Source organism: Vicia villosa, linkage group LG1 (assembly GCF_029867415.1).
Source record: "Vicia villosa cultivar HV-30 ecotype Madison, WI linkage group LG1, Vvil1.0, whole genome shotgun sequence".
NCBI lineage: Eukaryota > Viridiplantae > Streptophyta > Magnoliopsida > Fabales > Fabaceae > Vicia > Vicia villosa.
Window position 1 is genome coordinate 130,448,150 of NC_081180.1, and position 27,807 is coordinate 130,475,956.

The 27,807-nt window shown below is 40.4% G+C and overlaps 1 pseudogene; it reads left to right on the forward strand.

Moving 5' to 3' along the window:
• Positions 1–7,267: 7,267 nt before the first annotated feature.
• The window catches only part of LOC131654079 (uncharacterized), a 28,821-nt pseudogene continuing 8,281 nt past the window's right edge, over positions 7,268–27,807 (forward strand).

The window sequence follows — 27,807 nt, forward strand, 5'->3', positions numbered from 1 at the left end:
TTCTTTTTGTTCCAATCAAAGTCTTTTGGTATGATACCGGTCGCTTTATAATTAGCAAGATCGGCGAGCCAAGGTGTTATTTGGAGTTGAAAAAGTTGTTCATCCGGGAACTCATCCTTTATCTCAGCTTCTTGGTTGGTGACATTTACATTGACCAAACGGGATAAATGATCTGCTACCACATTTTCTGAACCTTTTTTATCCTGGATTTCTATATCAAATTCTTGCAGAAGAAGAACCCATCGAATGAGCCTTTGCTTCGAATCCGGTTTAGTAAGCAGATATTTAATGGCTGCATGGTCTGTGTAAATTACCACTTTTGACCCAATGAGATAAGATCTAAATTTTTAAAGAGCATACACTATAGCTAACAATTCCTTTTCTGTGGTGGCATAATTGACTTGAGCATCGTTTAGTACCTTACTTGCATAGTGTATGACATGAAATATCTTTCCTTTTCGTTGGCCTAATACCGCACCTATGGCATAATCTCTAGCATCACACATAAGTTCAAAATGGTTTTTCCAATCGGGTGCTACGATCACAGGTGCAGTGGCTAGCTGTTCTTTTAGGTCGTTGAAAGCTTGTACACAAGATTCATCAAAATTAAAACATGTACCTTGGTTGAGTAAATTACTCAAAGGCTTGGCAATCTTTGAAAAATCTTTCACAAATCTTCTATAGAATCCTGCATGACCTAAAAAGCTACTTACTCCTTTGACATTTATTGGGGGTGGGAGTTTTGAGATTACCTCCACCTTGGCTTGATCCACTTCAAGTCCTCTGGAAGATACTTTGTGTCCGAGTACAATTCCTTCGGTCACCATGAAATGGCATTTCTCCCAATTTAATATCAAATTGGTTTCAATACATCTTCCAAGTGCCACATCCAAATTATTCAAGCACATATCAAAAGTTTTTCCAAATACTGAGAAGTCATCCATGAATACTTCAATACTTTTTTCAATGAGGTCTGAGAATATGGCTTGCATACACCGTTGGAAAGTAGCTGGAGCATTACATAATCCAAATGACATCCGTCTATACGCGAAAATTCCAAATGGACATGTAAAAGCTGTCTTTTCATGATCTTCTGGGTTTACCACAATCTGATTGTACCCGGAATACCCATCTAAGAAGCAATAGTAATTCTGTCCCGATAACCTCTCAAGCATTTGATCCATGAACGGTAGGGGGAAGTGATATTTTCTCGTAGCTTTATTGAGTCTACGATAATCGATGCACATTCTCCACCCGGTTACGGTTCTTGTTAGTATGAGTTCATTCTTGTCATTACGGATTACCGTCATGCCTCCCTTCTTTGGCACAACAGGTACTGGACTCACCCATGCACTATCAGAAATTGGGTAAATCATACCTGCTTCTAGAAGTTTGATCACCTCCTTCCTTACTACCTCTTTCATTGTTGGATTTAGTCTTCTTTGCGGTTGAGCTACCGGTTTGAATTCTTCCTCTAACATGATCTTGTGCATGCAATAGGCAGGACTTATACCTTTCAGATCCGCCAATACCCATCCAATTGCAGCTTTATTCTTTTGGAGAATTTGAATGAGTCGTGCCTCTTCGTTTGGATTCAACTTAGAACTGATAATGACAGTTTTATTTCCTTCTTCCTCTAGAAAGACATACTTCAAATGAGGTGGGAGTAGCTTTAATTCTAGCTTTGACTCTTTAACTCCTTTTTTTAACTCCAAATCTTCTACTTTGTCCTCCTTTGTGACCGTGTTGCCATCTTTCTCTAGTTCCTTTAAAAACAACTCAATTTCTTTTTCTTCTTCTTGAGTAAGTACATTGAAAGATTCAACAAGAGATCTCTCTAAAGGACTATATAGATGAATTTGGTTTGCCACTTCCACTACACTCTCTTTAGTAACATCCATGCGAAAACAGTCATTCTTGTCTTTTGGTTGCTTCATGGCATCGAAGAGATTAAAGCATACCTCTTCATCTTGAACTCTTAACTTCATTATACCATCATCAATATTGATCATCATTCGAGCTGTTTTCATGAATGGTCTTCCAAGAATGATAGGTGACTCCTTGTCTTCTTCCATGTCAATCACAACAAAATCTACCGGAAACAAAAATTTGTCAACTTTCACTAACATGTCTTGTGCAATGCCGTAAGGGAGAGTGGTTGATTTATCTGCTAATTGTAAAGTCATTCTTGTTGACTTCATCTCAATATTTCCCAACCGCTTCACTATTGATAGAGGAATTAGATTGATACTTGATCCTAAATCGATCAGTCCATTCCCGATATTTTGATTGCCAATTGTAACTGGCAATGTGACTCTTCCGGGATCTCTCGCCTTTTGAGGAAGGCGTGATATTATGGCACTACATTGTGCATCAAGTAGAACAACTTCTTCTTCTTTCGGTCTTTTCTTCTTTGTCAAGATATCTTTCATGAATTTTGCATATTTTGGCATTTGAGCAATTGCTTCGGAGAATGGAATATTAATTTGTAGCTGTTTAAAAATTTCCATAAACCTTGCATATTGCCTGGCGTGGTCCTTCTTTGATGGAGCATGGGGATATGGCAAATGTTGACTTGGTATCACGTTGCTTGCCATCTTTTCTCTACTGCTTTTTCTTTTCAGCTTTTCTTTCGTTTTTACTTCTTTATTCACATTCTCTTCTTCAGCATTAGTATCAATAATCCCATATTCTTCATCTTCTCCATCATGTTTTTCAGCTTTCTCTTCCGTATCATCTTCAACATCATTCTTTTCAACTTCATTATTACTTCCTTTTTGCCCAGTCCTTGTCACCACCGCTTTGCAATGCTCTTTTGGATTCTCTTGAGTGTTGGCTGAGAATGTTGTATTTGATTGGTTAGCTGCAATTTGTTTAGCCAGTTGACCCACTTGAGTTTCCAAATTCTTTATAGCTGCCTCTTGATTCTTGTGATTGGTCATTGACATTTGTATGAACTGATTCATGGTCTCTTCCAACTTAGATTGTCCTCCTTGTTGTTGTGGCGACGGTTGAGTGTAAGGTTGAAAGGCTTGTTGTTGATATCCTTGATTATGTGGCCTTTGTTGATAACCTTGATTGTTATTCCTTGGTGGATAACCTTGTTGATACGGGGATTCTGATATTGGTTCTGCCTTTGTCCTTGATTGTTGTTCATGTAATTCAATTCTTCTTCCAACACAGGCGGGCAAAATCCTGTCTGATGCTCACCCTTACATAACTCACACTTCGCGACTTGATAAGAATTAGATATACCATTCAGCTCCTTGAGTTGTTGTGGTAATTTAGACATTTGTTGTGTCAAAAGTTCCACTTGCGATGTTAGTAACTTATGTTGGGCCAGTAGAGCATCACTGTTATTCAATTCCAAAATTCCGGCTTTCTTATCTCTGAAAGTTCGATCATGATTCCCCTACCGATCATTCAGAGCCATTCGCTCTATTATCTGAGTAGCTTCAGCAGGTGTCTTGGACATAAGTGAACCACCAGTTGTGGCATCCAAGAGTGTCTTATTTGTAGCTGTGAGACCGTTACAGAACATGTGGATTTGATCAACTTCTACAAAACCGTGTCCTTTGCACTTTCTCAACATAGCTTTATACCTTTCCCATGCTTCATTCAGTGATTCATTACTGCCTTGAGAGAATACTGCTATTGCTGTTTTTGCTTCGAAGAATCAGTTTTGAGAGTAAAACCTTTCCAAAAAAATTTCCTCTAAGGTATTCCAGTCTGTCATCACTGTTTCGGGTTGATCCAGATACTAATCTTTTGCCTTAAATAACAAAGAGTGTGGGAACAACCTCTTGAATAGTGCTTCTTCATCAGCTTGAGTTACACCAGTTGTACCGGCTAACTCATAGAATCTAGTAAGATGCGTATACGGATCCTCGTGATCCAATCCGGCGAAAGGACTTGCACAGACCAACTGTATGATACCGGTCTTCAATTCTGAAGTTCCCATTGGCGGCAGTTCTAACGAACTGTGGGTTGAGTCTTGGACTATTTGCACATGGACCAGTAGCAGCCATGTTGACAACAGTAGGTTGTATAATAACTTCCTGTTCTTCTTCAGCGAATAGTTCGTGAAAGAAGAGTCCTTCTTGCGACTCGTCAATTGTTTCAAGTTGTTGTGACGATGTCGCGGTTGCGTTGTCTCTTGCTCTTGCTATGTTTGCTCTTCTTCGTGTTTTGTTGTTTAACTTCCTAGCGGTCCTTTCGATCTCGGGATCAAAAAGAAGTTGATCACTGGTGACTTTACCGCGCATACACGAATTTCTGCAAAAACTAACAAACGAGTGAAACAACCAAATCGATATAATAGTAACAAAACTCAAAATAAAAACTATTGCAATGCGTGCAATATTGACACCAATCCCCGGCAACGGCGCCAATTTGTTGCTAGTATTTATGGGTAAATATTTTCGAACAATCATTTGAATTATTATCTTCACTTATCCTCAAATATGATTCCATGTCTGCAAATCAAATTAGATAAACTTCTACCGGTATGAGATTCAATCTCTCCAAATATCAACATCGATAATAGTAATAAAAGAACGATAATTATGAAAACCCAATCACAATTCCATCTCTGCAAATTGTGATTGAATCAATATAGTAACCTAGGGCAAAAGTTAGAATCCTTTCTTTCGATCAAAGACTCCACAATGATTTAAGATAAAAACAAGGTTTCTTATTGATAATAAATTCAAACAATTGTTCATAAGAATTAATCAACGGTATTGTAAATTCATAAGTTAACTACTACCTTAAACTCAACAAGAAGAATTTAGCTCTCCATAGACATGAAGAACAAACAAGGTTTCATGGATGGATTCATCTTCATCAAGGGAATGTCTTCAATTGATGTTGAATTCTCCGTCGGATGTTGTTTGTTGTTCTGGATTAGGATTGCTCTCTAAATTTCGCTCACAAAAAGTCTCTCTTCCAAAGTTCTGGTTTATGAGGATTAGGGCCTGTATTTATAGCCTTTTCCTTTATAACGCAGTCACCGCGGCGCGACACGGGCTGGCGCGGCGCGAACCCAAGTCAGAGGGTTCTCGCGCGTCTCGCCTATGATTGGCGCGGCTCGCCACTTGCTTTAGCTCAAATCTTTGTGATTCCTCTTCTTCAGAGCTTCTCCGCTTGCGTGTTCCTTCGTCTTTGCTTCTTAACTTCAATATCTGCACAAATAACACCCAAAGTGACGCAAGTCGTTCTACAATTAACATCGAACCTCGAAAGTTCAATTCTAACTATAAAACCCTTAAAAATCATAAGATATGTTCACTTTTAGCTCAAAAGGTAGTTAATGTAACACATGAAAATACCATTAATTCACTCCTAACAGGTATATATGTTATATTTTTTATTTGCAAAATGTTTATTATGGTTCGATGATGTGTTGAAAGTTTAGTGATGATTTTTGTTAACTTTTGTTTTCTACAAGAACATTTGACGTTGAAGGTTGCATCTGAGGGTTCGAAGTTGAAAAACTTCCCCCCTGAGTCTGATGCCTGAGCAGGTCAGACGTATTGTTTTTGATGCGTGAACATCCTGCCAAAAGGTCCAAGTCAATGTATTTCCCCTTTGAAAAATTGATCATGGATGGTAACCAAAGTACACCTCCTACCTATTCTTATTTTTAGAATTTGTCCGACAGTGCTAAACATGAAATAATGATAAAAATGACTTACTAAATGCACTAGGCTACTGCTTAATTGACCATTGGAGATGTTAGTTGGGGGATGTCTTGGTTCTTGATAACCCGAGGAAGGAAAAAAGTTTCTGAAGAAGCAACATGACTCTATTTTCTTGGAGCGTAAAAATTTCAAAAGCAACTTGATGTCTTGAAAAAAGCCATAGAAATGCATGGTGTCCCCTATGATCTTCTGCCAAAGTCACCCTTTTGGAGGAATTGCTGAACAAAAAAAAAAGAAAATCCTTAGGGAGATTTGGTCTTCTCTGATTAAGGTGGAGAAAGATTTAGATGTTGCTCGAAAAACCCTTGCTTAATGATGACCTGTGATGGTTAAATTAGTGGTTATGTGTGGTTTTAATGGCAATGTTAGTGGTAGTTAGACTGATGACTGAGAGTGGACAACACTAGTTGACAATGGTGGGGGTCGTAATCATATTAATATTTGATGATGGTCAAATTGAAGAGGCAAGTGAATGAAGAGACAATCAAAGATGATTTGTTGTTGTAGAAATGGTGATCGAATTGGTGGTTAATGATTGTTGGAATGATGATTAATAACGGTAAGAGTGATGGTCGATGGTCGACAGATAGTGGCGGATCTATAAGGGTGCGGGTAGGTGCAGTTGCACCCCTCACATTTTAAAATTTTTTTTAATACCGTAAACGACGTCGGTTTGAACAAATAAAAAACAAAACTTGAAGTAGCTATTATTACACTAACACGCTACCTCAGTAAGTAACGTTCCAAATTTTTAGTTTTTATTTTGCACAGTTCCATGTGCTACAACTTTTACACGACACTATTACATCTTCATCTTCCAAGGAAACTTCTAAAGCTATAGTTTCTACAAAGCTTGTCCTTTTCTTCCTTTTCCACAAATAAAAGACCAAGCAAAATATCCATTATTTCTACGGCGACGACGATAAAAAAATTGTTTGTTCACAGCTCCAACGGTGACATCGGTTTCGAGTTCGACAACAACAGCTTCGACTTTGACAACAACTTCAACGATTTCGAGTTCGACAACAACAGCTTCGACTTTGACAACAACTTCAACAGCTTCGACTTTGTCTTTGTTTACGGCTTCGACTTGTCTTTGTTTACGGCTTCGACTTTGTCTTTGTTTACGGCTTCGACTTCGACTTCGACAACACCTTCGACTTCGATAACAACTTCAACAACAATTTCGATAGCTTTATTCACGGTTCGTTCACTGATATTCTTATTATAAAGTGTTCTTCATTCATGAACAAACAGTGACAACTTTTTTCATGGCTTATTCATGGCTTTAAGCTTTTGCATTTAAAGTTTGTGTTATCTTTTACTTTCATGAACAAACAAAATATTGCTTCCTGATTTACTTTAATAATTTCAATTCTAAATTGGTTTTACGTGATGATGTGTTTTCTACCTATAAACTATAAATTTAATGTTTGATATTTTAAATGCTAAATTAAATTTTAGTTTGATTTTTAGATTTTATTATATTTAATTTAAGTGTGAATGTGTGATTGATTATTTGAAAAGTGAGATTGATTATTTGTGTATTTTTTAGGAGCTATATAATGGTCAAACATAAGAAAGTCGATGCATTTTTCAAAAGGAAAATTTCCGATGAAAATGAAAATTGTATAGCTTCAACATCGACACTTGAGGAGCGAGCTTTCGGTGATCAAACAATTCAAGTTCAACTAAATGAGAAACCTCACAAGATTCAAAAAGTCACCATGGAAGAATTTGATATCAATTGTTTAGAACGTGATCCCGGTAAACGTCTCCAAATTTGGGAATATCCAGTAAATCAAAGAGATGAAGTTCGAAGAGCTTATCTTAATTGGGGTCCCTATCAATGCTAAGTAGAAAAGTATCCCCTTAATGGAGATAAATATCCAAGACGATTTCAAGCATCTTGGTTTAAAATGTTCCCTTCATGGCTAGCGTATTCTCCAACTAATGATGCTGCTTATTGTTTACTTTGTTACTTGTTTTGTAAAAAACCAAGTGGACATCCCGGAGCTGACGTCCTTACTAAAAAGGGATTTAAAGCATGGAGAAATCTTCTCAAGACTTATTCAATCAATCAATTCACATCAGAAATGTTCTTAATGTGCAGTTTGCCGATCAAGTCATGCAAAATAGACTTCGTCTCAAGAGCTCTATTGATTCTCTTCGTTGGCTCGCATTTCAAGCATGTTCTTTTGGAGGCCATGATGAATCACTTAGATCGAAAAATAGAGGTAACTTTCTTGAAATGGTAAAACTCTTAGCATCATAAAATGATGAACTTGCAAAAGTTGTACTAGAGAATGCTCCATATAATTCAAAGTGTACCTCTCATTCAATTCAAAAGGAAATTTTGCATATCATGTTTAGTAAAGCGAAAAGTTATATTCGAGAAGAGATTGGGGATTCTAAATTTTGCATAATTGTTGATGAATCACGTGATGAATCTTTGAGGGAGCAAACGGCTATTATCTTGAGGTTTGTGGATAAAAATGGGTGTATCAAGAACGATTTTTTGAGCTTGTGCATGTTAAAAACACTATGGCGATCACTCTTAAAAAAGCAATTTGTGATGTTCTTTCTCGACATGGTCTAAATGTTTCAGATATTCGTGGGCAAGGGTATGATGGTGCTAGTAATATGAGAGGGGAGTGGAATGGATTGCAGGCACTATTTCTCAAGGGTTGTCCTTATGCCTATTAGTACATACACTATTTTGCACGTAGATTACAACTTGCTTTGGTTGCTGCTTCAAGAGAAGTTTTTACTGTTCATGATTTATTTTCACACTTGACTCTTATTATCAATGTTGTATGTTCCTCTAGTAAGCGCCATGATGAATTGCAAGATGCCATATTATATGAGATTTCAAATTTGCTAGAGATTGGTGAGCTTGATAGTAGTAAAGGAAAAAATTAGATTGGCACTTTGAAACGAGTCGGAGATACACGTTGGAGCTCACATTTCTCTTTTGTTTGTAGTATGATAGATTTGCATAATCCAACTTGTGTGGTTCTTAAGGATATTAGAAAAAATGGAAGAAGTTATGCTACATGTGGGGATGCTAATGCTGCTTATAAGTTTATGAAATCATTTGAGTTTACATTAATTTTGCACATGATGAGAGAGCTTTTGGGAATTACAGATCATTTGTGTCAAGCTTTACAACAGAAATCTCAAGATATACTTAATGCTATGTAGTTAGTCTCCACTACAAAGACACTAATTCAAGGGATAAAAGACACTATGGCGACACTCTTAAAAAAGCAATTTGTGATGTTCTTTCTCGACATGGTCTAAATGTTTCAGATATTCGAGGCCAGGGGTATGATGGTGTTAGTAATATGAGAGGGGAGTGGAATGGATTGATGGCACTATTTCTCAAGGATTGTCCTTATGCCTATTACATACATTGTTTTGCACATAGATTACAACTTGCTTTGGTTGCTGCTTCAAGAGAAGTTTTTACTGTTCATGATTTCTTTTCACACTTGACTCTTATTGTCAATGTTGTATGTTCCTCTAGTAAGCGCCATGAGGAATTGCAAGATGCCATATTAGATGAGATTTCAAATTTGCTAGAGATTGGTGAGCTTGATAGTGGTAAAGGACAAAATTAGATTGGCCCTTTGAAACGAGCCGGAGATACACGTTGGAGCTCACATTTCTCTTTTGTTCATAGTATGATAGATTTGCATAATCTAACTTGTGTGGTTCTTAAGGATATTAGAAAAAATGGAAGAAGTTATGCTACACGTGGGGATGCTAATGCTGCTTATAAGTTTATGAAATCATTTGAGTTCACATTAATTTTGCTCATGATGAGAGAGCTTTTGGGAATTACAGATCATTTGTGACAAGCTTACAACAGAAATCTCAAGATATACTTAATGCTATGTAGTTAGTCTCCACTACAAAGACATTAATTCAAGGGATAAATATGTTTTTGGTCCCTCTAAATATAGCGAAATTCATTTTTAGTCCCTAAAAAATTTTCCTTCGAAGAATGATCCTCCTAAAGTTTTCCGTCCACACTTTTGGTCCCTCATGTTTAATGTAACACCCCTCTAATAACCCACGGAAATTAAACAAATATTAATCAGAGTAAACATGCAAGAGGTGTCGCAATTCATAAAATAAAGAATACACACGTTCGGTACATGTCATGCATTCACTGAAACATCTGAAATTATAAATCATTAATTAAAATCATGTTTACACAGCGGAATTGAATTATCAAGTCAACATTCATCATTAATGTATCAGACTTCAAACAACATAAACCAATAGAGTTATAATCAAAACTCCAAAACAACGTGTTCCCAGTGTTACATCTACCAGAGCATGACACCGACACTATAACTAAAAACCGACTTATGAGCTAATCCTCACCAAGTCGCGCCGCTATCCTCAATCTGAAAATGACAACAAGTAAGGGCGAGTCTTGTCATACCCCAAATTTGTCCTACCCTATTCATACGGCTTATGATTCATGTACATACATCACTTAGGTCATAACTCTCACTCATGCATTCATATCATGGGTGCTATTCGAAGGCTAGCAAGAAAAAGCTCTGTTGCAAAGAATTTTGATCAGAGAATAAGGAGACTGAGGTTTAATCATGTGGTTCTATGTTCAAGGAGGTCCTCCTGGATTGGGGTTCCTCTCTGTCCCAAGTCAAGGCATTGGTTGAAGGATACTGGCTTGCAAATCATCCGGTTCTTTAAATCAGGGTTTCTTTGACCAAAGTCAACCAGTTGACTTTCTGGTCAACATTTAATCAGGGATGGCTCCTATGTGTGGAAAACTTCTCATGCTGACCTTGTGGAGGTGTTTGTGTGACTGGAATCGATTGGAGGAGATTTAATCAGGAATTTCACCAGTAGTCGGAAAATCAGAACAGTTGACTTTCGGGTCAAAATCAGAAGAATTGTTCAAATATTGACTTGTGGTGGAAAATCGGTCAAGAAAAGTCAATAGAAGAAAATAGAGTCAAGAGAATCTCAAAGTTGCCAAATTGGGAAAGTTTGTTGAAATATAAAATTCCCAAAAGTGGAAGTTTCTACACTTAGAAAAATTCTTGAAAGGTTGAAGATTTGGTTGACTAGCTCACTTCATGTCAATATTGCACGCATCTCAAGGCATTGTTTCAAGAAAGTCTCAACATGAAAGTTTCTCAAATCATGACCCTCTACAATTCTCTAGTTGGAAGTTTTCTCATTTGAGGCCTGGTTAGAGAGATAAAAAGATGGAAAGTTGGAAGGAACACACTGATTCTATATTCCATACTTAGAAAAATTTTGAGAATTTGAAAATAGTCAAACAGCTGACTTTGAGCCCAGTTTACACGTGTTTCTAGGCCTCATTTCAAAACAAAGTCAACGCCAAAAATGTTCATCTCATAGCCCTCTATAATGTTGTAGTTGGGAGCCTTTTCATATGACACATGGATTGAGAGTTATTGAAGGGAGAAGTTGGCAAAATCTCACTGTGCACAAGGCAAAAAGCTAGGCAAGTTTTCTGGGCAGCGTGAACATTCTATCAAACAGGTGGCGTGCCAAATTGCAAGCTAATTTTAGAGATGTATAAGTGTGATAAGAATGCAAATTGGGTATTCATATCTCCTCCCCCATGTCCTCTACACAATGGGCCAAGAATCAAGATAATTAGATGCGTGTGGAATCATTTACCTAGCCCCAAAGTCATGCCTTCGCAAGACCAATGACATGCATCTGGCTGGGCACACACTCGAGGCAGCACGCAGGCATTTCCACAAATAGGTGGCGTGCCATAATAGAAGTCATTTTTAGAAAAGTACAAGGGTCCATTGATGTCAAACTTGGCGCTAATCTCTTCATTTACATGTTCTCTGGTCATCGGTACCAAAATCATGGATAGTGGACGTGTATCGAATGGTTTACAAAGGCTCAAAGTCACTTCCTCGCCAAGTTGTGCGCCGCCAAAGATATAGGCCAAAAGCTAAGAGCACATACATGCATTTCAACAAACAGGTTGTGTGCCATTTTCCAATCCAATTCTGAGAAATTAGAGACACTTTCAAGGTCTAAACCAAGTGTTAGCCTACTCTCCTCCATTCCCTCTTTCCATTGAGCGTAAAAGTTAATCAGATGGTGGGTCACAGAAGAAGTTATGAGCACACGAAGTGGATGCCATGGACGACTTATAAACGCAAGGCAGGAGTGGAAGTGCTGCAGCACGGTGTATGCGTGTATCCTATTATTCTCTCAATTGGTCCATGCAAGTTACTACAAACCGGGCCCAAGTGAATCAATCTTGCTCACTAAGTAAGGATCCTATATATGCTACTTCACCATAATCCAATGCTCCTCACCTCACCATAACCACCCTATACTATGAGCTCACACATATAAACCAAACCACTCCACAAAACGAGGGATCCTTTTTCATTTTTCTTTTTTCAGTTTTCCAAATCCTTCCACGCTCTCTCTCATTCTCATCACTCTCCCTTGTTCTCTCTTCACTCTCTCTCACCATGGAAAAAAAGTTTGTTACATTGTGTAACAAACTCTAACTAACTTCTTCATCTTCTTCACATAATGATATAACCGAAAACTCCAACAACCCTCCGCAACCATCTTCATCTCTCTCTTACCTTCATCATCTTCTACCTCCATTGATCTTCACAACACCAACCTTCGCTCTCCATCACTGAACCATCGTCACTTTCATTCTCACACTATTCGTCCCGTCATCTTCATGGAATCACCATGATCTCTGTCACTGTTGGCTCCTGAGCGTTTGTTCCAAGATTGAATGTGAGATACGGCTCTGATTCACCTCAAACTCATCGAAAGAAGATCTTCTCGAGGTTCTCATCGTTAAGCTTCACATATTCAAGGAGAAGCAGTGAATTTTTCCTCTACGTGAATCAAGATTCATTCCAGGTATGCTTATAATCTCTCAACATTTTAGAGCATATAAGTGTAGCTGGTTAAATTGATGATAATGATGCGTGCATTATTTTATGAATCTGAACACTTGAGTCCATTATATGAATGTGAGTTTTCCGGAATGTGGACCTTGTTCTTGAAATAAGCATGTGTTTTGGAATGCATTGGTAGTTGCATTGTGGTCTTGGTGGATATTGCTCATGTTAGGGTTTTAGAGTGAGGCTCGGTTAGTAGGATAGAGAGGGATTCGGAGGAAACTGAAGCAAGATCTATGATCAGGGAAGAAAACCGAGCCAGACGGTGTCGGTTTCGTGAATTTCTGGAGTTTTCTTGAACTCCAGTGGTGGTGACGGACGTAGAAGACGACCGGAGTTGGTATCTTCGGCGTCTGTGTATCTGACCTTCTTCTCTTTCCGTCCATGACGTGGCACGCATGCGTTGGATTAGTTTCCAATTTGTTGGTTTATTTTGTCTTATTACAATGATTAAATGATTTGGTGCCACGCTGCGATTGGCTTAGGAGGTTCATTTGTCCTTTTGTGACTTAAATCCATGCTTGACCAATTGATGATATAGTTCCATGTCACGTTACATATTAATTTCACATGCTGCCAAATAAAAAAATGTTGATACAATAATAGTGAAAATGCAAATAAAAATGTGAAGTGTGAGCTGGGCCTCACATGCATTAAGCTTTGTCACTTTCTGGAATTGCACCCTCTTGTTGCAAACACACCCCCAACCTTGTGAACATGGGCCTGAGCGCCACTGCTCTTACCACCCCCTGTTTGGGCCCAGTCTGCTTCATAACATGATTTTTAGTTCGTTTTAAAACTACTGATACACCCCCCTGCAGTTTAGATTTTAGTTTTATTTTAATACTGTTTTGCTTTTAACTTTTGCTTCATAAATTCCTTTTAACTCAAAAAAAAATGCATAAAATTAATGTGTAGATAGTTTAGATATTGTGAATAATTGACATGATTTTTGTTGTTTTTTTCTAATTGTCTTGATACTTTTAATAAATTTTTTTTCTTTACAATATGTTGAATTTCTTTGTTTTTAATACTCCCTTGTAAATAATTCTTTAATAGACTTAGGAGTCAATTTTAGTCTCGATTTTTTAGAATTAATTGACATATGTGTGTTTGTGAATACCATTTATTTGTCACATATTGATTTTCCTTTACCTATTCCATGTATAGTTTTTAATAAATTGTATAGCTTTCATTATTTAGATTCCCTTGTATAGACAACTTAGATTAGAATTTAGGATTGGTTCCCCTTTGCATTCTTTTTCTTTTCAACTTTCAAAACATTAATAAAAGGAAGATGCGAATCACATTAAGCAAGTGATAGAGAAATGAGTGGGACTCATTCCCTAATCTATTTCTCAATCACTTAGTGGCATAGAAACGAGTGGGATTCATTCCCTAATCTGTTTCTCAAACATTAACTAATGGGAGAGAAATGAGTGAGATTCATTCTCTAATCTGTTTCTCAAACATTACATAATGGGATGGAAGCGAGTGGGATTCATTCCCTAATCTGCTTCTCGATCATTATACATTTTATGTGATTCGAATCGTGAAGTAAACTCCCTTAAAAAACACACAAACAAAAACACTTTAAAACATCTAACAATGGTTCAGATTAAAACAAAGTAGAGAAAGTGGTGAGTGGCCCGGTATTGGGAACTGTTCATCACTCATCTATCCTAAAAGACACAAACCAATCATTTCCTTTTCTTCTTCCTAAGGGCACCGTTATCTCCGCTCCATTGCATCCTAGGCGACCCCTTATGCAAGAGCGTTGACTCCGCCCAATTAAAAAACACAAAAACAAACAGAAAATCTTTAGCCGAGCTACGGTAACTCTGATTCCTGAAAAGGATACGTAGGCAGCGGGGTAGGGCCCGTGCGAGTACAATTCTTTATTTTCCCTACATTTTGCATTCATTTCGCATTTAGACATAGACATAGTATACACCCTTTAGATAGAAACGAACATAGGTGGATACCATCGAGTACGATGGGCGTGAGGGGTGCTAGCACCTTCCCCTTGCGTAACAGACTCCCGTACCTTGATTCTCTGGTCGCAAGACCCTGTTCCTTCCCTTGTTAGGTTTTCTGATATTCCTTTCCCTTATGGGATAAATATATTGGTGGCGACTCTGTTCATTTTTCGCGAGCGTGCGACAGCTGGCGACTCTGCTGGGGATGTTGCTAGACCTGTTGCTGGTCCATCCATAGCGAGTCGATCCTAGCCTGCGTTTGTTTGTTTATTTACTGGGTGTTTATTTGTTTTTATGTCTATACCTTGTATATATGTTTGCATGTTTATTTTTCTGCTTGCATATCATGTTTATTTCTGTTTGCACATCATGCATATGGATTATATTCTGTGTTCCTTGGGGTCTTCTGTTCTGTTTTGCAGGTTGGGTGGGATGTTCTATGAGGTAAAAGGCCCAATACCCAGGCCATGAGTGATACCTTAGGAACTAGGAATAGAGTGGCCATGACGGACAGAAGACGTATGTCTGATTGATCCGATCATGTATCCACGGACAGAGCTTGGTTGAAAGAGGCAATATCGTATGATTACGCCTACTTTCAATCCTCTGTTGGCTTTTTTGACCTACCCTGACCTAGATTCACCTGTGAGTGGGGAGGGATATACATGACAGGTACCGTTGGTGACCGTTCTGTTCTGTTGGTGACTTGTGTTCTTAATGGTTTCACTGTGCCTGTGCCGGACCTTTGATCCTGCAACGTCCGATCTCATTCAGAGGCCACACACACTTCTCCTATGTGGGGAAACCTCCGTTGCATCATTCTCATCATGGCATATTTATTTTCAAAAAAAAAGAGAAAGAAAAGATGTAATAAAAAGAAGAAAGAAAAAAAGAAAAGAAAAATAGTATTATTTCTCATATGCATGCCATTTTTTCAGGGTATCTGAGGTTATTACCTTTCATCCAGGATGGCTAACAACGTGACCGCTACAAAAGAGGCTACCAAGCGTACATTCACCTGCAGTTTCTTTCGTGAGGATATGACACATCTGATTCAGTTGAGCACTTCAGTTACTGGGCATAACTTGGATGAGTTCAGGAAGACATATGGCCATATCTTACACATGTTAACTTCTCGGGTTGATGGGTGGGCTCTATACACACTTCTTCAGTTCTACGATCCCGAGTTACGATGTTTCACCTTTCTTGATTACCAACTGGCACCAACCCTTGAAGAATATGCTGACATCCTCAAGATTAAGGTTCAACATAGGATCCCTTTTGTCTGTGTACCTGAGAAACCGAAAATGGACCGAATTGCTGGTGCTCTTTATTTGAGCATGAAAGATGTTACAGATAACTGGAAGCCTAATGGTGGAACCCACGGATTCCATGTGAAATTTCTGATAAAGAAGGCCGACACCCTTGCTGTTGAGAAGAAATGGAAAGAATTCAACGCTCTCCTAGCCGTTATGATCTATGGTTTGGTGTTGTTCCCGAATATTCCAAATTTCGTCGATCTAACTGCTGTTTGTCTCTTCATGGATCAAAATCCTGTGCCCACTCTTTTAGCAGATACTTATTATACCATCCACTCCAGGTATGGGAAGAAAGGATCAGTTGGGAGTTGTTTACCGTTGCTATATGAGTGGTTCACTTCACATTTACCTAAAAGCGGGCCGTTTGTTACAACAAAAGACTCACAAAAATGGCCTCAAAGGATCATGGGGCTTACTGGAAACGACATTGTCTGGTGTCCTACCGGAATGGACGTTGAGGAAGTTATAACTAGTTGTGGTACTTTTGACAATGTTCCCCTCATAGGAACGAAAGGTGTTATCAATTACAATCCTAAGCTAGCGCTGCGTCAGTTGGGTTTTGCACTTGAAAACAAGCCTTTGGACAAAGAGATATTCGAATCCGTTTGCTTTGAGAAAGGAACCGATCCAAAGGGTCTAGAAAAGGTGAGGAGTGCCTGGAATAGCATCCATACAGATGATCAGACTTCTCTAGGTGAAAAGAATGCCGTTGCCAAACAAGCCTACACGGATTGGGTTGAGGATAGAGTTAAAGATCGTCTGTTGCCTTTCCCGAAGGTTAATCCATTGTACAAGCAACCACCTAAGGTTCCAATTGCCATTATGCCTGCTGAGAATTGCATCCCAGTAAATATGGAAAGCACCCAATTGCACGAAAAGAAGTCAGATGCGCGACCAAAACATCATCTCGTGGACCAAATAGGGGTTGAGTTGACACATGAAGCCAAGGTGCTGAAAGAAAGATCTTTGAGAGTTCAAAAGAGGGCTAGAACGGAAAAAGGTGAAAGGGATACTACTGTTGTTGTTGAAGATCACCAGGAGATCATAAAAAGGGCCGTAAAAGAGGCAGAAGAGAGACTCAAACGAGAGTACAGGGAAGACTTGAAGGCTTATAAACTCAAGATAGAAAGGGAGGCCAGAGCTGAAGTGAGGAGTCTGAAAAAGAAACTGGAAGAAGAGACCACCCAAAGGATAGCGGTTGAGACTCAGCTGAAAGGAAGTCACCTCCGCACCGCCCGACTAACAGAAGAAAACGCCAAGCTCAGAGATCGAATGATGGGTATGGAGGACGTGTCTGAGAAGGATTATCTCCCAGAATGCAAAGGATGTGACGAACTCAGGGAGTGCTGCAAGAAGCTAGATGGGCATTTGTTTCGCAAAGATGAGGTGATTCAAAGCCTTCTTAAAGGAAGAGATCGAGAAGCAACCAAGAAACTGTTTGATGAAACTAAGAAGTGGAGCGACGAGCATTTCAGACAAGGAGGACCTCTGTTTTATATTCAGATGGATTGATGTTTGAGTCTGTATGTCTCGACCACCACCAGACTTGTTGGATGGGGTCTTTTATTTCCCTTGTTGAACTATCTTGTTGATGTATGGCTTGCCCAAGTTTAAATTTCTGTTATGAATAAAAAGAACTAGTTTCTCTTGATACTTATCTTTTGTCACATTGTTAGCTATTCTGGATCAATATTAAATCTTGGATACTCTGAAAATGGCACATCACGTCATACGCACACATGCACTCATACATTCACATTATCACATTGCATTTTTCAGGTTATTGTACAAGAAACTAATTGGGGTCCCTTACAGCGACAGATTTCTTTCCCGACGACGAAGCTGACTTTCTTACATCCTTACCGTACCCGGAGCAACGAGAGAATCATGGAACAATTTGAACAGAATCAGGCTGCCCTCCGTAGGGATATGGATGTTATGGGGGAAAGAATGGCCCAACTTATGGAGACTCTCCATGCCGTTGTTCAAGGACAGGATGAACTCAGAAAGAGTGTCGCTAGTTTGGTCAAAGATACTCCTACCAATTCTGCTGACGGAGGGGTGAAAACTAAAGAGACTCCTATTAATGAGACACTGAAGGTAGTGGACGACCACCATGAGGTTATTGATCTTGAACACGATCTTACTGCTGAGTTGACTGAGACCGCTAAGATGTACCAAGCTCTTGAAGAACGCCTTAAGGCTGTTGAGGTTGCTAAAACTTCGAGCTTTAACACTGCTGCTATGTGCTTGGTACCTGGGATTGTTATTCCCCCGAAGTTCAAGGTGCCAGATTTTGATAAGTACAAGGGAGTTACCTGCCCAGAGACTCACATTCGTTCCTACTGCCGTAAGATGGCCGCTCACGCTGAGAACGAACCTCTGCTTATGCATTTCTTCCAAGATAGTCTCACTGGAGCCCCGTTGGAGTGGTATATGAAACTCGAGAGGTCTAATGTCAGTACTTGGGGAGAACTTGTTGATGCCTTCTTAAAACAATACCACTACAATACTGCTATGGCTCCTAGCCGTGCCCAGCTGCAAAATATGTCACAGAAATCCGAAGAGTCTTTTAAGGAATACGCCCAGAGGTGGCGTGAACTTGCTGCTCGAGTCCAACCTCCTTTATTGGACCGAGAGTTGATTGATCTGTTTATGCACATGGTTAGTAATACTTCTCCTTCTTTTTCGGATGTGGTCATCATTGGTGAGAGGGTTGAGAACTGTGTCAAAGCTGGTACCATTCAAGGTGTTACTAATCCTAGCAACTCAAGTGGTAATGGTAAGAAGCCGTATTCTGGGTTTGTGAAGAAGAAGGAAGGTGAGACTAGCACCGCTTCTGTTGACCAAGGCCGAGCTCCCGCATATTCTGCAGTTCCACCTCCTTATTATCCGATGCCTTATGCTGTTCCTAGCCCATATGTCCCTCAGGCATATGCTGCTGCTCTTCCACAACCATGGATGGCACCCCAACAGCCTTTCGTACCACAACAACAAGCTGCTGCTCCTCAGAATCGTCAACAGAACCCTAGGCCTCAAGGTCAAAGGGGCCCACAAAGAACAAGATTCCAAGATAGGCGTATTGATCCGGTTCCGATGTCATATGCCCAACTCCTCCCTCAGTTGCTTGCTGGCCAATTGGTGCAACTCCGTGAACTTGGGCCTCCGCCTAGTCCTCTCCCTCCTGGTTATGATGTTAATGCTCGATGTGAATTTCATTCAGGGGCTCCAGGCCATACTATTGAAAAGTGTAGAGCATTCAAATTGAAGGTTCAGGATCTCCTTGACGACAAACTTATCTCGTTCGCTCCTGCTGGTCCTAATGTGCAGAATAATCCTATGCCTCCTCATGCTGGTACGACCAATGCTATTGAGTTATGTGATGATCAGACCCTGGTAAATGATGTTAATGAGGTTAGGATGCCGCTAGCAGTTGTCAGAGAGTATCTCATGCAACAAAAGGTTTTGTGTGAATTACATGACTACTGTTTGCAATGTTCTTCTAATCCTGAGGAATGCACTAGGTTGAGAGAAGAAATCCAGGAATTAATGGATGAAGGTGTTCTTAGAGTGGAAAGGGTCGTTCCTGTCGGAGATGTGGCTACTTTAGAGATCCCTTACTACCTTGCTGAGATATCAAAGACTCAGGACACTTCTTTGGTCATTCATGCTCCGAGTACTCCTTTGGTCATTCAGGCTCCGAGGACTCCGTTGATTATTCAGGTTCCAAATGTTCCTTCAACTCCTCCAACCTCGTCTCTTGTTCCCTCTCCTGTGAATGATTCTAAGGCTGTTCCTTGGAGTTATAATGCCGTGTATATTCGAGGGAAGAAGTTTGACTGTCCTCCAGTGGGTACTTCGAGCATCACAAATATTACTGGCACTAGTGGCATTACCCGTAGTGGTCGGATCTTTGCTGCCCCTCCTCCGCCTCCTAAAGAGACCAACAAAGAGGCTAGTACACAAGCAAAAGGAAAGCAAGTTGCTGTTGATCCTCCTGCAACACGTAATGCCCAAGATGCCGAACAACTCTTGAAAATCATTAAGAAAAGTGATTACAAAGTGATTGACCAACTTGATCAGACCCAAGCCAAGATCTCCATCTTGTCCCTCTTGGTACATTCTGAAGCTCATCGTGATGCTCTGATGAAAGTTCTGGCTTCCGCTCACGTGACTCAAGACATTACCGTGCCTCAGTTTGAAGGGGTTGTGACCAACATTGCTGCTGGTAATTGTTTGGGTTTTTCTGATGATGAACTTCCACCTGAGGGTAGAGCACACAACAAAGCATTGCATATCTCCGTCAAGTGTCTGGATGCTGTGTTGTCTCGAGTTCTGATTGATACAGGTTCTTCTCTTAATGTGATGCCCAAGGCCACTTTGTTTAAGCTGAGTATGGATGGGATTATGATGAGACCATGCACTATGAGTGTTAGAGCATTTGATGGTTCTAGAAGGTCCGTAGAAGGAGAAATTGATCTGCCTATCTTGATTGGTCCTCACATGTTCTACATTGCCTTCTACGTTATGGATATAAACCCTTCATACACTTGCCTCTTGGGTCGTCCTTGGATTCATGCTGCTGGAGCTGTGACATCCACTCTCCACCAGTGTTTGAAATTTGTTGTGAATGACAAGATTGTTGTGATCACTGGTGAAGAGGATTTAGTAGTCAATAATCTGGCATCGTACCGTTATGTTGAAGTGGAGGGAGAGATACAAGAGACACCTTTTCAAGCCTTAGAGATTGTGTCAGTTGACAAGCTCCCTGTGGTCGAGAATAAGAAGGAACTCGGAGCGCCCCTCTCGTCTTTAAATGATGCTAAGGCTTTCTTAGAAGCCGGTACTCCCCATAGTGCCTGGGGCAAGCTGATTGATGTTCATGAGAAGCGAGACAAGTATGGCCTTGGGTATCAGCCATCTTCCTCTACTCAGCTCAGCATAACTCCTGGAAAGAAGGTGATTCCCCCCATTTCTCAAGTGTTCGTCAGTGCAAGCACCAGTTCTGGAAGTCAGGTTCTCGCCGTGGATGATGATGATGAAGAAGATCTCTCCAGATTCATTTGCAATGCTGCGCCTGGACAGGAACTCAACAATTGGACTATCTTGGACATCCCCAAAGTCACTTTTATGGAGATGTAATTTTCTTGTTTCAATAAGTCATATGCTTCGCCCTAAGCATTTTTGACCTCTTGTATAAAGAAGGGCCCCCCATGTGTTTCAATTTGTTTAATATTGAATGAAAATCATATCTTCGCATGCAATTACTGTTCCATTTCTTTCATTTTTGTTTTTTTACTTTAAAAACTTTTTCAAAAATGGCAAAGCTTTTTCTTTTTTTCCTTTTTATGTGTGGCATTCTAAGGCATAAATCATCCATCGTGCAGATTCAGCTCGAATTCCATCAAAAATGATAATGTTACAGTTCCACGTCTTAATATCCTTGAGAATCCAATTGACCAAGCTGATGAGGATAATGGGGAAGATTGTGAAGTCCCTGAAGAATTGGCAAGACTTTTGAGACAAGAGGAGAAATCTATTCAGCCGCATCAAGAAGCCATAGAAATCATCAACCTCGGTTCAGAAGAAGCAAAGAGAGAGGTCAAGATAGGGGCCGCTTTGCAAAATGATGTAAAGAGAAGGTTGATTGAGTTGCTTCGAGAGTATGTTGATATCTTCGCCTGGTCATATGAAGACATGCCTGGTTTAGACACAGATATAGTTATGCACAGGCTACCTCTCAAACCAGAATGCCCGCCTGTAAAGCAAAAACCACGAAGAACACGACCTGATATGGCTTTGAAAATCAAGGAAGAAGTTGAAAAACAGTTGAAGGCTGGTTTCTTATCTGTGTGTGAATATCCTCCTTGGATTGCAAACATAGTACCTGTTCCTAAGAAGGACGGAAAGGTACGCATGTGTGTTGACTACCGAGATTTGAATAGGGCAAGTCCGAAAGATGATTTCCCTCTGCCTCATATTGATGTGCTAGTCGACAACACTGCTCAGTATTCGGTGTTCTCTTTCATGGATGGTTTTTCTGGTTATAATCAAATAAAGATGGCTCCTGAAGATATGACCAAGACTACCTTTACCACTCCGTGGGGTACATATTGTTATAAGGTGATGCCTTTTGGTCTTAAGAATGCTGGTGCAACATATCAACGAGCAATGGTGACCCTCTTCCATGACATGATCCATAAAGAGATTGAGGTGTACGTCGATGATATGATTGCAAAATCCCAAACTGAGGAGGAACACTTGGTATATCTTGAGAAATTGTTTGCTCGTTTGCGTAAATTCAAGTTGAGACTTAATCCAAACAAGTGCACTTTTGGAGTGCGATCTGGAAAGTTACTTGGATTCATTGTGAGCCAACGTGGGATTGAGGTCGATCCTGATAAAGTAAGAGCAATACAGAACATGCCAGCACCGAAGAATGAAAAAGAAGTTCGAGGGTTCCTTGGGAGGTTGAATTACATAGCCAGGTTCATTTCTCATCTCACTGACACTTGTGAACCCATCTTCAAACTGCTGCGCAAAAATCAAGATATCCGTTGGGATGATCATTGTCAGGAAGCCTTCGAAAAGATCAAGCAGTATCTCCAAGAGCCACCAATTCTCATGCCTCCGGTTCCTGGGAGGCCGCTTCTTATGTACTTAACTGTGCTTGAAGGATCTATGGGGTGTGTGCTGGGCCAGCATGACGAGTCTGGTCGAAAAGAGTGCGCCATTTATTACCTGAGCAAAAAGTTTACCGATTGTGAATCCCGTTACTCACTACTCGAGAAAACTTGTTGTGCTTTGGTATGGGCTGCTCGCCGACTGAGACAGTATATGTTGACTCACACCACTCTATTGATCTCCAAAATGGACCCGATAAAGTACATCTTTGAAAAACCGGCTCTTACAGGGAGACTAGCCCGATGGCAAATGCTTTTATCAGAATACGATATCCAGTATGTCACACAGAAGGCCATCAAAGGAAGTGTCCTTGCAGATCATCTTGCTCATCAGCCATTAGAAGAGTATCAGTCAATGAAGTTTGACTTTCCTGATGAAGATATCATGAAGCTAGATGATAATGAAGGACCCGAACCAGGAGAGCGTTGGACTCTCACGTTCGATGGTGCATCAAATGCTATGGGCCATGGTATTGGGGCAGTTTTGACTTCTCCTCGTCAAACTCACATCCCTTTCACAGCTAGAATATGCTTTGATTGCACGAACAATGTCGCAGAATACGAAGCTTGCATAATGGGCCTCGAAGCAGCCATCGATATGAGGATCAAGATCCTTGAGGTTTATGGGGATTCTGCATTGGTCATACATCAAGTAAGAGGTGATTGGGAAACACGACACCCCAATTTAGTTCCTTATAAGGACTATATCTTGGAGTTGTTGCCCGCTTTCGAGGAAATCACTTTCAATCACATCCCCCGAGAGGAAAATCAATTGGCAGATGCTTTGGCTACCTTGGCGGCTATGTTCAGAGTTAGCTCCCCTAAAGAAATGCCAGACATAACGATCCTCCGTTACAAGGAACCTGCACATGTGTTCCCCGCTCATTGTCTCACTACTGAAGATGTGTATGATGAAAAGCCATGGTATTACGACATCAAGAGGTATGTTGAGAAGCAAGAGTATCCCGAAGATGCTACGATTGGTGATAAGCGAACGCTTCGAAGGTTAGCATCCAAATTCTTCTTGTCAGGAGACGTCCTGTACAAAAGAAACTATGATTCAGTTTTGCTCAGATGCGTGGATAGACACGAAGCAGAATTGATCATGCGGGAAATTCATGAAGGATCTTTTGGAACTCATTCCAACGGACATTCTATGGCCAAAAAGATCTTGCGAGCAGGGTATTATTGGATGACAATCGAAAGTGATTGTTATGTGTACGTGAAGAAATGTCACAAATGTCAAGTGTATGCTGACAGAATTCATGTTCCTCCGACTCCTCTGAATGTCCTGACATCGCCTTGGCCCTTTGCTATGTGGGGCATAGACATGATCGGACGGATAGAGCCACAAGCTTCAAATGGACACAGATTTATTCTTGTTGCTATTGACTACTTCACCAAATGGGTTGAAGCTGCTTCTTACAAGAACGTGACCAAGCAAGTCGTTACTCGCTTCATCAAGAAAGAGATCATATGCCGATATGGGGTTCCAAATAAGATCATCACTGATAATGGGTCCAATCTTAATAACAAGATGATGGCAGAGTTGTGTGAAGAGTTCAAGATCGAACATCACAATTCATCACCCTATCGGCCAAAGATGAATGGCGCCGTCGAAGCTGCTAACAAGAATATAAAGAAGATCGTCCAGAAGATGGTTAGAACGTATAAAGACTGGCATGAAATGTTACCGTTTGCTTTGCATGGCTATAGAACTTCAGTTCGTACTTCAACTGGGGCAACTCCCTTCTCTCTTGTCTACGGTATGGAGGCCGTACTACCTGTCGAAGTGGAAATTCCTTCGTTGAGAGTCTTGATGGACGCCAAACTCGATGAAACAGAATGGGTTCAAACGAGGCTTGATCATCTCAATCTAATTGAGGAGAAACGCTTATCTGCTATCTGCCATGGCCAGTTGTACCAAAAGAGGATCAAGAAAGCGTATGACAAGAAAATTCGGCCTCGAGAATTCCACACAGGTGACCTAGTCGTAAGGAAGATCTTGCCAATTCATACCGATCCGAGGGGCAAATGGACTCCCAACTATGAGGGACCATACATTGTGAAGAAAGCATTTTCAGGTGGTGCTTTAATCTTGACAAAGATGGATGGGGAAGACGTTCCACTCCCAGTCAATTCAGACTCAGTCAAAAAATACTACGCGTAAAAGACCCGCTAGGTCGACGTACCTAGGCAAAAATAAGGGCATCCCGGCAAACCAAAAGGGTTTGGGCAAAAATTAGGGATAAAACAAAAAAAGAGAATAACCCGCTAAGTTGAAAACCCGAAAGGGCGACTTAGGCAAAAAGGGGCATCCCGCTGGATTGAAAACCCGAAAGGGCGATCCAGGCAAAAGTTAGGGATCAAAAGCGAGAGGCTGCAGTCTGAATATCTTTCACAAAGACCACCATACGCCCTTGACAGAACGGATGGATCAATCCAACCATTACCCTTCTGAAGCAAAGCATTGAGAGGATCGAGGATATGGGATCTGTAGCAATACCAGTTTTAATGGAAATTCGAGCATTTCTCTTTGCCATTTTACTCTTTGCATTTTATTTTCTTTTTCGCAACTACCTCATTTAGGAGTTGCTTCCCTGTACAGAAGCCTATTCACAGGCATTCCATCAATAAAATGATCTTTTGATGCAAAAGCTTTCTTTTTTCTGTTTCGCATGCGAGATGTGATTTAATTCGTTATTAAACATTGCATTGAAAGCATGGGGGGCAACAATCACAAAATCAAAACGAAACATGATGTTACATAAACATAAAAGTGCTCTAAGGGGCACCATTTGCATCCAAACGTTGTTTTCTGTGCAGGTTGCAGGTTTTAGCCACCATCTTGGCTCACGATGTGTCACATAAGTCATCATCATCCCACGTGAAAGTTCCAGAGTATAATTCATCAGTACTGGTAAGCACGAAGCACCTGAAAAAGTCCTTATCCCTCTTCCATATGGCAGACGAAGAGCGGTCTCTCAAAACTCGTGATTCCCCAAGCAGCTTAGGATGTAAGGAAAGGCGAGCAAGGTCATCTCGTCCCCAGCAGGGCTATGCTCCAACCCTCAATGCGGTTACCAATAATCTTTGGTACTGTAGGGTTCTAATATCAACTCACGATGATGGCTCAAGATCACGAGCAACGGACCCCAATGATCCTACTCTTCTGTCCCACCAAGGGCCTTTATTTGGCACTCTCTGCATATAGTATTCATTGCACATAGCATTGCATCCTCGGAAGCGTAGCATATCCATTACAGTGGATCATTACGCCATAAAAACTCAAACATGCATACGGAACATAAGCCAGATAATAGGAGCCAATGTTGAATCAGAACAATGACCCATCCCCTCAAAGTTGTTACCTGTACAAACTTTGCCTGATATCTGCTATCATACTACAAACACTTTTAAGCCATGGTGCCGATACGAGGTGTCCTCAATTCCTGACAAATGTCTGACACGAAGTCTTTCTGTTTTCCTCCTTCTGATGTCGAGGCGATGTTGAGTCGTAGGTCACACGAGATCTATCCCCTTTTCGTCCTGAAGGTCGTACGAGATCTTCTCTTGATGTTGAGTCGTAGGTCGCACGAGATCTGTCTCCTTTGGTCTTGTAGGTCGCACGAGATCTACTCTTCCCCCTGTTTTGAAGGTCGCACGAGGTCTTCTCACGATGTCGAGTCGTAGATCGTACGAGGTCTATATCTTTCGGTTTTCGAAGGTCGCACAAGGTCTTCTCCCAATGATAGGTCATAAGGTCGCACGAGATCTTTTCTTACCTCCCCTGTTGTCGAGTCGATGTTGAGTCATAGATCGCACGAGATCTTCTCCCTTCTGCCCTGAAGATCGTACGAGATCCTCTCCTGATGTCGAGTCGATATTGAGTCTTAGATCGCACGAGATCCCTTTTGTTTCAGTCCTGAAGATCGTACGAGATCTTTTCTTTCCTCTCCTGATGTCGAGTCGATGTTGAGTCTTAGATCGCACGAGATCCCTTTTGTTTCAGTCCTGAAGATCGTACGAGATCTTTTTCTTTCCTCTCCTGTTGTCGAGTTGATGCTGAGTCGTGGATCGCACGGGATCTATTTCCTTTCAGTCATTGTTTCATGAAACATTTCTTTTGGGAACCTTGTATTGGCACCTTAGGCTACGTTACAAGCTATCACCCTTCTTCCAATTACTCACTGTAAATATGTCCATCAGAAAAACAAATTTCTCTTCCCCCAGCAGATATCAAAACAAAAATAATAAAAGAATAAAGATCATACCATCTTTTCAGGACAAATTTCAGGTCTTGGTATTTAATCTTCTTCTATCTCGAATATTCGAAAGGCTAGCGCCAATCTCATTTTCGAGTATAAGACGATTAAATAGGGGCAGCTGTCATACCCCAAATTTGTCCTACCCTATTCATACGGCTTATGATTCATGTACATACATCACTTAGGTCATAACTCTCACTCATGCATTCATATCATGGGTGCTATTCGAAGGCTAGCAAGAAAAAGCTCTGTTGCAAAGAATTTTGATCAGAGAATAAGGAGACTGAGGTTTAATCATGTGGTTCTATGTTCAAGGAGGTCCTCCTGGATTGGGGTTCCTCTCTGTCCCAAGTCAAGGCATTGGTTGAAGGATACTGGCTTGCAAATCATCCGGTTCTTTAAATCAGGGTTTCTTTGACCAAAGTCAACCAGTTGACTTTCTGGTCAACATTTAATCAGGGATGGCTCCTATGTGTGGAAAACTTCTCATGCTGACCTTGTGGAGGTGTTTGTGTGACTGGAATCGATTGGAGGAGATTTAATCAGGAATTTCACCAGTAGTCGGAAAATCAGAACAGTTGACTTTCGGGTCAAAATCAGAAGAATTGTTCAAATATTGACTTGTGGTGGAAAATCGGTCAAGAAAAGTCAATAGAAGAAAATAGAGTCAAGAGAATCTCAAAGTTGCCAAATTGGGAAAGTTTGTTGAAATATAAAATTCCCAAAAGTGGAAGTTTCTACACTTAGAAAAATTCTTGAAAGGTTGAAGATTTGGTTGACTAGCTCACTTCATGTCAATATTGCACGCATCTCAAGGCATTGTTTCAAGAAAGTCTCAACATGAAAGTTTCTCAAATCATGGCCCTCTACAATTCTCTAGTTGGA